We start from the raw sequence: 14,870 nt of genomic DNA, 5'->3' as shown, positions 1-14,870 counted from the left end.
CCAGTCGAACTCCTGCCTCTTGTTGCCTCTTTCATGGCCCACGTTGGTCGCCATTATGCAGGGGCCTGATGCGGCAGGGGCCAGACATGGCGGGGATCTCCCTTTTCCGCATCCCGCGCGGAAAGAGAGATGAACGAACCGGTCCTAAATGGAGGCGGCCAGGGATTGAGAAATAATAGAAATAAAGAAAACAAGACGCAAAAATAGATTCATGAAGCTGGGGCTGGGTGGGACACCATCTTTCCTCTCTGATGGAGAGGCAGCATGACGACCGGCTAGGACTAGATTTAGGAGTAGATGTCACAGGACAAGATCCCCTAGGCCACTGCCACCACCATGCGAATAGAAGTAGGACATAAGGGAACGAATGCCTGGTGGAATGGATTAGGTATTCTGTTCACGCCCTGAATAAAAGCGACTGGAAGGAAGGCTAGAGGCCCAAGTGGTCCCGTTCCCATTCGGATGGACCTTAGACAGCCACGGGATGGGATGTGTGCTTGCCTTGTACCAGGAGGAAACCACTGGGGAAACGCTTCCTGGAAGACTCTCGCCCTGTTGTTCCCATCCAAGAGAGGTAAAGAGCTAGGACAACAATCCAGCCCATCCTCTGACATAAACTATACCTCCTGCCTCTCAAGGAGGGGAACAGTGCTCAGAGTTTATGAGGAATACATCCAGATGCGTAAATGGCCGAGTATCCTCAGAAGCCCATCGTGCTGCACTGTTGGTACCCTGTGCTGATGTCTGGAGGTGTCATGGGGGACCCTGACTTGGGCCTTGCCCGGCAAATGGAGTGGAACTTGCGGTCTGATACAATTGGCTATCCCTTTCACGTTGGCATATCGTAAACCTTCTTCAATGGACAGACAGACTAAGAAGAGGAGAATCCGGGGGGCTCCTTTGATCTCCATATACACACATTGGGGTTCCAGGAGGAGTGCCAAGGAGTTTAAGGCTGGAAATCAGATTGCTGCAGGGTTTGAGTCTGTCCTGTGTTGGTGGCCCACTGTGAACAAGAATGTGGTGGATTAATTACATTTTCTAGAACCAGCAAAGTCTTGTTAACTACACTCGAGATGCAGTTAGAGGGATAGCTGAACAGCTAGATGCCAGCAGCAGGGTGACCTGGGAGAACAGGTTGGCCTTGGGTATGATTCTGGCAGAAAAAGGAGGAATATGTGTCATGTTGGGGGCCATTGCTATACATTCATTCCTGACAACACAGCAGATGGGCCATCACTGAGCCTAAGGCATCGGCAGCTTTAGTGATGAGTGAGCTGGAGCCTGGGATTGAGGGTCCTTTCTCTGATGCACTAGAGTGATGGTGTCCACTTCACCCCTTTGATTAGGAGCTACAGTGATGGGATGCCACATCATCCCATGTATGGGAGGGGGATCTTATCCAAGGGTTAATTGGAACCGCATTGACCAAACAGCAGATTAGCTCCTCCTAGACACTGCAGAGCAGGAAAGTCAATGAGTGTCAGCTGAGTTTGAAGAAAAGAGTTTAAATAAAGAAAAGGGGGGAATTGTGAGAATAAACAAATCATCTTTTCTGTCAAAGAACAGTTTAGACAGCCACCATTTTGGATTGCGTGATTTGGCAGCTGCTATGTTGGCCACATGGCTTGCAGCTCCCCTGGGGGCCGCCATCTTGAAAGAGCAAAGGCCAACCCCTCCCTTTGAATTAGCCAATCGGCCAATGGGGAAAGACTGTTCACCTGCGCTCCAATCAAGAGCAAGGGACAGATCACATGCATCAGGGATTATAGAGCTGAGCAGACCACCTGCTCGGTGTGCGTGCGCTTCCAGACCATGTGTGCGCACCCTTCTACATAGAAGTAAAAATATTTGCCTTGCTGCCTGGCTCCCGAGTATGTTTTGTGTTCTACCAGGACCCCTGAATTGGGGGGCTCGCCTTATTTCTAACAAATTTCACTCCTCATTTTCTTTTCTTTTTTAAAATATATTTTTATTGATTTCAGAGAGGAAAGGAGAGGGAGAGAGAGAAACATCAATGATGAGAGAGAATCGTTGATCGGCTGCCTCCTGCATGCCCCCTACTGGGGATCAAGCCTGCAACCTGGGCATGTGCCCTTGACTGGAATTGAACCCAGGACCCTTCAGTCCAAAGGACAACACTCTATCCACTGAGCCAAACCAGCCAGGGCTAACTCCCCATTTTCTACTCTACCTCAAATCCCATCCTCATTACTGGGGGCCTAAAGCCAGACGCAGATGAACGAAGCAAGTGTCTGTTTGCCACTGTCTGAGGTCAGGAGTCACCCAAGCGGAAGAGCAGAGCAGTGCTTAAAGCCACCTCCCCATCCCCCGCCCCCCACTGCTTCCTAGCTTCTGAACCCGCCTCACTCTCTTGGTGCTAAAACACTCAGATCTTTAGTTTACTTGAAAACTGGGTGTCTCAACCACTTTGTTTCAACAGAGGGCAGTAGAGCTGCAGACAGCCTACATTTCTCAGCCCAGAAATGAATAACACATGTTGTCTGTTGCAGCATTATCCCAATGTCAAGGTGCACAGGGTGTGGGCACACCGTGCTTCCTGTGTCCGGGAGTGGGGGAGACTGGTGGAGAGTCAGCCACACTTAGACTCCCCTTCCTCTTGCAAGCAAGAGTCTAATGGTGTGCAATTTATGGAAGGGGTTGGTTCCTGAAGAATGAGTATGAATTTGCAAGATAGCTTTGTTCACAGACAACAACGAGGGTGAAAACATGGCAAATTTGGGGAAGAGCATTTATATTTAGAGAGATTATTGATATGCAAGTGTTAGTGGTGAAAACGGTACCAGGTGTTAGACCAGTGGAGTCAGACCGGACTTTGGTTCAGCAGCCTGGGTACTTGAGTTCTGACTAAGAATTCAGAGCCAAGACTCAAACTATCAGAGAACGTTTCTATGGAAAGTCGCAGAGGCATGAGAAGTGAGCTGTTGAAGAAATGGGTTCAAGAAACAAGTGACAGGGGCAAAAGCGGGCCCATGGAGCTTAGAGAAAGAGAGAGGCCAGGAAACCACACCTGAGGCGGGGGGCGTGCCCCATAGAGAGGGTGTTTGTCTGGAGGTCTCAGGGGAGGATCCCAATAGAATGTTCATCAGCTTTCCAGGGGTGTCCTTTCAGGGTCCTGGTCTTTACTGATTGGTCAGTGCCAGGGCAGGGTCATCATCCCATGGTCCTAGGCAGCCATGGCTTCCTTTGTCTGGTTTTGCTGATGTTCTGGGCCTGGAGCTGAAACACAACTGAGGAGGCCTGGATGTATTTGCTTCTAGTCAGAACCTCATTGTCCTGGGGGCTTGAGCTTAAGGGCTTTCCTCTCCTTGTTCATTCCTCCTCCAAGGGGTCTAACCGGCAGGACTAACAACATGCCAGGGGAGGAAAGGTGACCCTGGGGTGAGCTCCTTGCTTTCCCAGGTTTGCCCCTTGCTAGGCACCCGGAGCTTTCCGCCCAGGCGTCCTTCTGTACCCGGTCTGCTCACATCTGTCTACCTGCCTCCCACATTAGACTTTCTATACTGTTATCTCGTTGTCTGTCTCTGGTCCATGTGTCTCTCCATTGTTTCTTTTTTTTTCTTTTTTTAAAATATATTTTATTGATTTCCCACAGAGAGGAAGAGAGAGGGACAGAGAGCCAGAAACATCGATGATAGAGAAACATCGATCAGCTGCCATGAGAGAGAAACATCGATCAGCTGCCCCCTGCACAACCCCCACTGGGGATGTGCCAGCAACCAAGGTACATGCCCTTGACCGGAATCGAACCTGGGACCCCTGAGTCCGCAGGCCGACGCTCTATCCACTGAGCCAAACCGGTTTCGGCTCCATTGTTTCTTTAGCTGTAAAGTTAGGAGGCTTCTGTCTGGAAATGGTGTGTTGTAAACATCCTCATTAGCATCAACTAAGAGCTGAGCCTCGGCTCTGCGGGAGCCGATGCGAGCCGGAGTCAGCGTAGGGAGAGGGCTGCTCTGTGCCCTCAGCCCCAGCTCCGCTGAAAGCTCTCCGTGAGCTCACTCTCCCCGCGGCCTGGTGCTGCTGTTTGTTTTCCCTGAGGCTCCGCTGTCTGAAACACAACATGGGTTTGATGCTGACTGTCTGACCCTTCATGGTGCAAGCTGGCCTCTCTGACCTCACGTGTTCTTCAGTGTTTGTCACATTTATGTTATTAGTGTGTGATATGCAGACCTACCTTGAGCTAACCTGCAGACATGTCTGAAATCAAAGCCCTTTGGATTAATACTCTGGCTCTACAATCCATATTCATTTTCTTCCTGCACTCACACTTTTCCTCAAATTTTAATTCCAACCACAAATTCAAAGCTCCCTTCTGCTCCTAACGCAGGTGAAGAACGAGGTGCTTGTGCTGCTTTCGTCTGTCCCCGCCTTCCCCTATAGTGAGCGTTGTAAGAGAGACGCCCGTCTCTTCGTATTTCCTCTCTCGCTCTCCCCCGCACTCTCTCTTCCGGGCATGGAGTCAGCATGGGGTTGAGCCCTGGGTGGGCGACGGCGTCACTGTCTGGTCAGCCCCTGCCCCTTGGGCCATTCTCCCTGGCTCAGCATCTGGTGCCTTTGCCAACCTCAGCTTACCTCCCTCCAGTGCAGACTTACTTCACTTCTGCAAATATGCCGGGGCCCCACCTGCCTCCAGCCTGCCCCCCTCAGCTGTGCCTTGGCAGGGTAATCTCCTTCTGGGGCCTCCCCTGAGCGGCGGCCACAGGAAAGAACAGACACTAAGCTAGGGACTTCCACTGTCTCTGGCACAAAGGAACTTCTCCAGGTTCTGGACCGATACACTGCGGCCATAGAGGCTTTTCCATGAAGCTCCTCAACCGGCCACAGCGCTACCTTTCGTATCGCACACTTACTCAGCTAAGGGCAGAGGAGACCTCCTGCATTCCCGTCTCAGTCCTTTCAGGACGGCTTCTTTCCTAGTGACCTGCCAATCCGTGCACAAGAGGAATTATTGGTGGGAACTTGGTGTGGACAAGATTTGTTCCAAATCGGGTCTGGATCCACTACCCTCCATCCGTCTCTGACCCCTCACCCTCCAGTGCTTCTGCTCTGAAAACCCGCCTAATGGGTTTGCCTCCAGCTTCTCCTGCTTTCTCCCCAGGGATGGCATACCTCGCCCCACTTGGCACAGCGCCTGTGCTTGAGGCACGGAGGGAAACCTGTCTCTGTCTCCACCTTCTGTGTGCCGTCCCGAGAAGCAGCGTGCCTGGGTCGGACCTCAGATCCGGCTCTCTCGTGTCCCTGGAAGACTGGTCACCCTCACCCTGGTAATTATTATTGAAGAGATGGTAGAGCCTGGGGTCTGAACTGGATAAAACTAGAAATGAGCCAATGTGTATCTTCATTAGCATATAGGTTAATGAGCAGGACGAGCTCCTTGTGGAATATTATGCAACAATAAAAAAGAGTGAAATCTTGCCATTTACTTTCCATAGATGGACCTAGAGAGTATTAAGCTAAGTGAAATAAGTCAGAGAAAGACAATTACCAGAAGATCCAAGATGGCGGCATAGATAAATGTGGTCCTCATGGCCTCCCACAACCACGTCAAAATTACAACTAAAACACAGAACAACCATCACTCAGAACCACCTGAAATCTGGCTGAATGGAAGTCCTACAGCTGGAGAAGGAAACAGGAAAGCACACAGAGACTGGTGGGAAGGGAGGAGGCATGTGGCGGGTTTCCCATCAGGAGGGATATCTAAGCCGCAGAGGCCTCCTGTGAGGAGCAAGGGGTCCCAGCCCCACACTAGCCCCAGCCCAGGGTTCCAGAGCTGGGAAGAGAAGTCCTTGTAACTTCAGGCTACAAAACCCAGCAGGGATGGTGGGTGAGTGCACAGAGGCTGTTGGAGTCCAAGGCACTCCTCTTAACAGGTGGCACATGGACTTACTTGGACTCGCTCCCTCTGAGCTCAAGCATTGGGGCAGCAGCTAGGGGGGATCCAGGGACATCCCGGGAGGAACTGGATTGTCTGGCACCGCAGCAAGTAACCTGGGGTGGCTCTCTCCCAGACAAAAGTGCTGGCAGAGGTCATTGTTCCTATCTTGAGACCTACCCTGTTGCAGAGCTGACTGGCAGGAGCCATATCTGAGTTTCCATGAGCCTGGCTCACACTGTTTGCTCTGCCCTGATGATTCCCTGAGATCCTGCCCCATCCAATTTATGACCCCACCCAAGCAGCTTTTCCATATGAATGGCCTGTCCTGGCTCAGGCTTCAGACTTTTGTAAAAACTCTCAAACAAGCAGCAAATGGTGTCAGCATGCCACATTCCTCTCAATAAGAGGCCCTAGGCTCAGATTAGCAGCAGCCTGCCTTGGTTCACCGCATGGGCTCTCCTGGGCACTTCCAGGCCCAAAACAAGTAGCAGCCATCTGAAGATCACTCTATAGCTCCTGATAGGTGGCCCCAGGCAGTGGCTGATTATGGACCTCCTGCGGGGGCAGGCAGGGAGCAGAGTCAGTGCACCCAGTGGACAGCTTCAGACCAGGCCAGATTACAACTGTACACATCCGCATGGGGCAGACTCAGTGAGCACCAGAGCGCCACTGAAGCAAGTCCTGCTCCATAGGGGTGTCTCCTGCACAGCAGCTCTTCTGCTGTAGTTGCAGCTGGTCCTCACAGCCAATTGGCCCAGGGGTCAATTCTTCCCAGTGACACCAACAGCAATCAAAGCTCAACTACAACAAGATAGTGTACACATCCCACACAGGGTGCACCTAGCGCTCCCAGCTCAGGTGACTGGGGAGGCTGAGCCATTGAGCCCCACAGGACACCTACTACACAAGGCCACTCTACCAATTCCAGGAGACATAGCAGCTCTACCTAATACACAGAAACAAACACAGGGAAGCAGCCAAAATGTGGAGACAAAGAAACATGTTGCAAATGAAAGAACAGAAGAAATCTTCAGAAAAAAATAACTAAATGAAATGGAAGCAAGCAAACTACTGGATACAGAGTTAAAAACAATGGTTATAAGGATGCTCAAGGATCTTAGTGAAAATATCAAAGTCATGAAAGAGGATCAATCAGAAAATTAAGCATACACTAACTGAAATGAAGAATAATTTACAGGGAATCAATAGTAGAGTAAAGGATGCCAAGAATCAGATCAGTGATTTGGAATACGAGGAAGCAAAAAACACCCAATCAGAAGAATAAAAAGACTCCAAAAATATGAAGATAGTGTAAGGAGCCTCCAGGACAACTTCAAGAATATCAACATTGCCGAAACCGGTTTGGCTCAGTGGATAGAGCATCGGCCTGCAGACTCAAGGGTCCCAGGTTCGATTCCGGTCAAGGGCATGTACCTTGGGTGCGGGCATATCCCCAGTAGGGGGTGTGCAAGAGGCAGCTGATCGATGTTTCTCTCTCATCGATGTTTCTGACTCTCTATCCCTCTCTGTAAAAAATCAATAAAATATATTAAAAAAATAAAGAATATCAACATTCACATCATGGAGGTGCCGAAGGATAAGAGAGAGAGCAAGATACTGAAAACCTATTTGAAATAATAATGACAATTTAATTAAGTGCCAGGTAGAGCTCAACAGGAAAGTGCTGGAGGAGGAGAAGGAGAAGGAGAAGGAGAAGGAGAAGGAGAAGGAGAAGGAGGAGGAGGGGGAGGAGGGGGAGGAGGGGGAGGAGGGGAAGGAGGAGGAGGAGAGGAAGAAATATGAACAATAAAATAGCAATAAATACATAGCTATCAACAATTGAATCTAAAAATAAAAATAAACAACAAGGAATCTAATGTACAAAATAAGCTGATGAATAAAATAGAACCAGAGTCATGGAAACATGGAACAGACTGACAAATATCAGAGGAAAAGGGGGGTGCAGGAAGAGGCTAACTAAAGAACATATGCATATATGCATTACCTATGGATACAGACAATAGGGTGGTGAATGCCTGGGGTGGGGCGGGACTGAGTGGAGGAGGGTAATGGGGGAGGATGGGGAACATTTGTAATATTCTCAACAGATTAAAAGATTTTTTTAAAAAAGAAAAACAATTACCATATGGTTTCACTTATATGTGGAATCTAAATAAACAAGCCAACAAAATCAAAACAGACTCATGGAAACAGAGATCAAAGGGACAGTTGCCAGAGGGGAGTGGGGTGGGGGGATCATGGTTAAGGGGAACCTAGTCAATGCTATTATGAGAGCCCTAGCCGGTTCAGCTCAGTGGATAGAGCGTCGGCCTGCATACTGAAGGGTCCCAGGTTTGATTCCAGTCAAGGGCACATTTCCAGGTTGGGGGTTTGATCCCCAGTAGGGGATGTGCAGGAGGCAGCCAATCAATGATTCCCTCTCATCATTGATGTTTCTATCTCTCCCTCTCCCATCCTCTCTGAAATTAATAAAAAATATAAAAATTATTCTCTCTCATCATTGATGCATGTTTCTATATCTTTCTCCCTCTCCATTCCTCTCTGAAATCAATAAAAAATATTAAAAAATACTATTATGAGAGGTTTGCATGGTGACAGATGATGACTAGATGTAGTGGGGTGACAACAACAAAAGGTATAAAAATGTCGAATCACCATGTTGTATACCTGAAACTAATGTAACTAGTATATTATTATATACCAACTACACTTAAATTAAAAATATTAAAATAAATAAATGAATGCAGTCTGGCCTCATCTCTCCCTTCCTAACCTTGCTTCTCAGAGGTAACCCTCCCTTTGTCCTGGGTCTTGGCTTCCTGGGAAGTAGCCCTTCTCTCGGGTTATTTCACTCTCCTCTCAGCAGAAGAGCGTCAGCACTCTCCCTTCTGAAACAGCGCTGAACAAATCCTGGCACTGAGGTCAATGGTCACCGAGCTCAGAGCATCTGCATTTCTAAAAAGGCTGTTAAAGCTGATCATGCTGTCAACAAGGACTTGAATTCCCAGAGGTGTTCTGGGTAGACTGGTGATGCTGGTGGTAGGTCTGATGGAACCCCGGACAGAGCCTCCTCAGCTCCATTGCCCTCACTTCCCCTCTGCGGTCCCTTCCCGCCAGACTTTCTCCTTCTTTGGGGTGAGCAGCTGCAGTGTTGCCTGGGGTAGCTCTGCTCTTGAGGAAGTGGGTGGAAGGAGGAAATCTTAGAGCGGCTGATAAAGCAATCATGGGGATCCACTGAAGGGTGGTCAGAGGATGAAGAGGAAGAGAAACAACTCCCAACCAAGCAGGAAAAAAGAGAAAAGAGCAGCTTCTGAAGCAAGTGACTGGAATCTCACATGCCCAGAGCTGGAGCCATTTGAGTTGATAGCACATGTCTGCCCTTCTCTCAGGGGGTCCGTAAACCCCAGTCCCCCCTCCCCGCCGTTCTCCTGGTCTCCAATGATGATAAACACATTTATATGCAAGGTTCGGTGTTAAGAATAGTTAAAAACAAGACAACAAGCCCAACCAAAATGAAGTCACCTATGCTAAACCCCATGTCATCAAACGGAGACTTAGTTACAGTGCTGGCTTTCTCAGAAACGGAATCTACACCAGGAATCATCTGCACTTAATTAGGTGTCTGCCTGATAGACCCCTGCTGGCCCTTAAAGGAGCATGACCTTGTCATAGTGTGGACGAAAGGGGCCACATGCTGACCTGACAAGCTCAGGGGAGGCCTGTGTGGCGGTCTTGCAAACTCAGAGACCTAGAGTCACCACAAAGGATGGTCTGAAATGTAACTAAAAGCAGTTATTGTTAGGCTTGCCAAAGGAGGCCAAAAGGGGTAAAGAACTGCAAATTTATTAGGTCACCTGGACACCGGATGGGCTGAGCCCCTAAATGGCGCCAGCCCCCAAAGACGGGGAGTCAGGTTGTTAAGGACTCTGGGCGGGCTTTCTCTGGGCGGAGAACTCTGTGCAGGTGTGGCTTCCGGGAAAGTCCGGAGGGGAGAGAGAATGGACTCAGCCAGTGGAATGTGGTCTAAGCAGGTGGCCTGTCCATTGTGAAGTGGCCTGAAGGTCAGCTCCCAGGGGAGGGGGTACTGATTCAATTATTTGATCAGACCTAACAGTGATGGTGGGTAGTTACATCCTAGGCCGGTATCTTCACTGACAAGGTCAACCTTTACCTTCACTGAGCCTATGTGTCTTTTTGCATCTATGATAACATCCTTGAAATGTCTGGGTCACTTGTAACTTCCCTTTTCCTGGACCCCTTGGGGCACAACCTAATGTGCCTCGGCACCAGGACAGAGACCACAGATTCCTTCATTGTTCTCATGTGAATTGTTCCTGCACCCACCTAAGGATGTGTCCATCATTTTACTTTTTATCCAATCCCAGGGGTTTCCCCACTTTGCTTTCTCTCACTTCTCTAGTCTATCACAAATGAATTTCATGTAACCCACCTACATCCCCTCCTTTAATTGCAATGTATAAATACAGATGCAACCCGACATTCTCTGGAGCATTATCCCAATCCACTGAGGTTCTGCTTTCTAGCAATTGTTGACAGTTTGACTCAAATAAACTCACAAAAATTCTTTTGCAGGTTTGAATGTTTTTATGTTAACCATAGCCAGTCTCTTGGAGTAACTTTCTCATCCTGCTCCTTTCTGCCTACAAACCTCTCATTTTGCACAGCTCCTTGGACCCTGACTGGATGCTGCTTGACTCATGAATCATTGAATAAAGTCAGTAAGATCTTAACAATTTACAGTTAAATTCATTTTTAACAGCATTATTCATAGGGTTGTAACTGGACAACCAATGGGTCCAGGCTGCCTGTCACCACGTGAGCCAATTCAGAGGAGGCAGAGTTGAATCATATGAGCGTGTATTCCAGTCCTGCCGGCAGCATGGAGAGCAGCAGGTCGTCCACAAACATCTGCTCTGCGCCCCATAAGCCGCTGCTATTGGGTAGAAGGACAAAGATTACACGGGGAAGTGGGCAAAAGGTTTGCCAAATGGGCAGTTAACAGGCAATGGGGGCTGGGGTTTGCAAAGGGCTGGGTGTCTTCAAAGGGCTGGTCTCTGCAACAAGGTTGGTCATCTTTCCAGGATAACAGGCAGCCCCTGATGGGGAGGGTGGGATGCATTTCCGGGGGCGCTCCCAGGTCCCACTGCACTCCCAGCCAGGTTAGAATGCACCTTCTTCATCAGAACAAAGCAACCCCGGTTAGGGTCCGGGTGAGGCCATGTGTCCCTGGATCCGGATGAGGCTGGGTCCCGGGTCCGGGTGAGGCCACACGCCCGTGGGTCTGGGAGAGGCCACGCGCCCCTGGGTCCGGGTGAGGCCATGTGTCCCTGGATCCAGGTGAGGCCTCGCGCACCTACGCCCGGGTGAGGCCAAGCGCCCCTGGGTCTGTGAGAGGCCACACGCCCCAGGGTCCGGGTGAGGCCATGTGTCCCTGGATCCGGGTGAGGCCTCATGCACCTAGGTCCAGGTGAGGCCACGCGCCCCTGGGTCTGGGAGAGGCCACGCACCCCTGGGTCCAGGTGAGGCCATGTGTCCCTGGATCCGGGTGAGGCTGGGTCCCGGGTCCGGGTGAGGCCACGCGCCCCTGGGTCTGGGAGAGGCCACGCGCCCCTGGGTCCGGGTGAGGCCATGTGTCCCTGGATCCGGATGAGGCCTCGCGCACCTAGGTCCAGGTGAGGCCACGCGCCCCTGGGTCTGGGTGAGGCCACGTGCCCCTGAGTCCGGGTGAAGCCGTGCCCCTGGGTCTGGCTGAGACCAAACCAGAGGGAGTCGGACCTACGTTACCACCATTTGTCCACCATCCAGAGCTGAGGGGTCAGTGCTGACATGTACACATAAGGAACTGGTGGACATTGAAATTGGGTCTCAAAAGAACTGTTGCTCCAGAAAGAAACTCACTACAGACTGATTCATTTGCCTGTCAGCATAATTATTATTGCTCGTCTCACATTCAGTTCTTATAAGTATATCTCTAGGGACACATGATCTCGCTCATCTAGGGGAAATGATGAACAACATAGACTGATGAACAAGAACAGAACCAGAAACAAGGAGGCATCGATCGGACTGTCGGGCCTCAGAGGGAGGATAGGGGAGGTTGGGGGGAGGGGGGAGAGATCAACCAAAGGACTTGTGTGCATGCATATGAGCCTATCCAATGGTTAAGTTCAACAGGGGGTTGGGGCATCCGTGGGGAGGGGTGTGGGATGGGAATGGGGGGATGAGGACAAATATGTGACACCTTAATCAATAAAGAAATTAAAAATTAAAAAAAAAGAAAGCAACCCCGGTTAACAGAGCAGGATTCCTATTTCTTACAGTTATAGCTGGTCCCCAACACTCTATTTCTGCCCCTACCAGTTTTGTCAGCTAATCTTCACCACAACATTCTAAGGTGAGTACTAATGTGATCCCCACTGTAAGATGGTCCACAGGGCTTCGAAGGGATGAATAAGACATCTAAGATTACACTGAGGGCAGAGGCCTGAGGCCTTTGGTCCGGCTCCAGCTCCAAACTCCTGCTATTAAACATGGGGCTTTTCTGATTTTTTTAAAAAATATATTTTATTGATTTTTCACAGAGAGGAAGAGAGAGGGATAGAGAGTTAGAAACATCGATGAGAGAGAAACATCGATCAGCTGCCTCTTGCACCCCCCCCCCCCCACCGGGGATGTGCCCGCAACCAAGGTACATGCCCTTGACCGGAATCGAACCCGGGACCCTTGAGTCCGCAGGCCGACACTCTATCCACTGAGCCAAACCGGTTTTGGCAACTTTTCTGATTTTTGAAGTAGCCATTTCTTCCCTATTTCCCGACATTTAATTTACTATTAAAATTTTAATTTAACGTATTATTAAAAATTTAATTTACCATTATTTAATTTAATATACTTTTTAATTAAAATTTTAAATTTAATTTATTATTAAACATTTTTAAATTGATTTCAGAGAGGGAGAGGGAGAGAGCGTTAGAAACATCAATGATGAGAGAGAATCGTTGATCGGCTGCCTTGTGCACGCCCCTTACTGGGAAAATGAGCCCGAACCTGGGCATGTGCCCTGACTGGAATCGAACCCAGGACCGCAGTCCATAGGCCGACGCTCTATCCACTGAGCCAAACTAGCTAGGGCTCAACATGCACACTTTAAATCAAGTTGTCCCCTTGGAAGGATTCTCCAGTGTCAGTGGCCTATTTCAGTTTTCGGTCGTGCGCCCGCCCTGGTCCTTGCTCAGTGGTGAGAGCGTTGGCCCTCGGACTGAAGGGTCTTGGGTTCAGTTCCCGGTCAAGGCGCGCAGGTAGGTTTCGGGCTCCATCCTAGGTCAGGTGCAGGGGGAGGGGACCAATGGGTGTTTCTCTCTCCCCCCTCCCTCCCCTCTACTTTCAAAATCAATGGGAAAAATATCCTCGGGGGATTAAAAATCAATCAACCAATCAATCAACAGTGCGCACGGTTTGTGTCCATTTTTAAAAGAAACATCTCCTTTGTTTTGATCTATTTTGTTTTTTCTTTGATCTTTTCCCAGTTGTCATGGGGAAGAGAGACTCCCCGTTCTGTTTGGGGTTTGGAGGGAGGAAATGAATTGCCCTCTATCCTTCTAGGACCTCAGCTGAGAACCCCCAATAAAAGACAGATTGAAAACCGGAATTTACATAACGTGTACCTCCCGTAGACATGGGAGTTCCCTAGGAAAACCGAGTAACTCCCCCAAATGGCCCATGCCACCTCCTTACATTCGGTCCTCAGCTGAAGACCAAGAGGCTTTTCGGGGCGGGAGGGGGGGGGCGGGGGCGGGGGAGGCGGGGGGGGGGGGGGGGGGGCGGGGGAGGCCGGGGGGGGGGGAGGCGGGGGGGGCCGGGGGGGGCGGGGGGGGGGGGGGGGGTTACGGGAAAAGCGCGGCAGGGGAAGTGGTTGTGCTGACCGAAGCCCGCGCCGCCCCCGCGGCGATAAGAGCGCCTTGTGATTTCGGGGCGCCCTGAGACCGGAGGGCGCCGTCTCACAAAGGATTTCCCTTCACCGCCCCTCCCAGCGGGGTCAGGGCTGCTGCTGACAGCCATCGCCGGTTCTCGGGGTCCGCGCATCCCGCTCCTTCACACCGACCGCAGCGGCCGCCTGGGCTTCCCGCTGGAGCCCTTGTGCGCCGCCCCCCGCCGCGCGCAGCGCCCCCCGTCCCCCCGCCGCGCGCAGCGCCCCCGCCCCCCCCGCCGCGCGCAGCGCCCCCCGCCCCCCCCGCCGCGCGCAGCGCCCCCCGCCCCCCGCCCCCCGCCGCCCCCGCCGCGCGCAGCGCCCCCCGCCGCCCCCGCCGCGCGCAGCGCCCCCCGCCCCCCCCGCCCCCCGCCCCCCCCGCCCCCCCCGCCCCCCGCCCCCCCGCCCCCCCCGCCCCCCCCGCCCCCCGCCCCCCCCGCCGCGCGCCGCGCCCCCCGCCCCCCCCGCCGCGCGCAGCGCCCCCCGCCCCCCGCCTCCCCCGCCGCGCGCAGCGCCCCCCGCCGCCCCCGCCGCGCGCAGCGCCCCCCGTCCCCCCGCCCCCCCCGCCGCGCGCAGCGCCCCCGCCCCCCCCCGCCGCGCGCAGCGCCCCCGCCCCCCCCGCCGCGCGCAGCGCCCCCCGCCCCCCCCGTCCCCCCCGCCCCGCCCGCCGCGCGCTCCCCGGCTCTGTGCCGCCAGCTCCTGCTTGGGGGTGCTCCGAACCCCTGCCTTTGGCACTGTCCTATCAGAGGTAATTCTCGTTCAAATAAACTCCTAACGTGGAACGCACTTCAGCGCATCCCGAGTCCCAGTGCGCAAAGGCGCCTCTCTCACCTCCGGGTGGGGCGGGCGCGCAGGGACCGCACTTCGGGCTCGTGGTGTTTGCTGTCTGTGCTTTTGTGTCATCGCTGACCCTGACCCTGACCCTGACCCTGACCCTGACCCGGTCACACAACTGAGGAACGG

Source organism: Eptesicus fuscus, chromosome 22 (genome assembly GCF_027574615.1).
Source record: "Eptesicus fuscus isolate TK198812 chromosome 22, DD_ASM_mEF_20220401, whole genome shotgun sequence".
In the NCBI taxonomy this organism is placed as follows: Eukaryota; Metazoa; Chordata; class Mammalia; order Chiroptera; family Vespertilionidae; genus Eptesicus; species Eptesicus fuscus.
The sequence above is the reverse complement of the archived record's forward strand: the minus strand, read 5'-3'. Positions refer to the sequence as shown.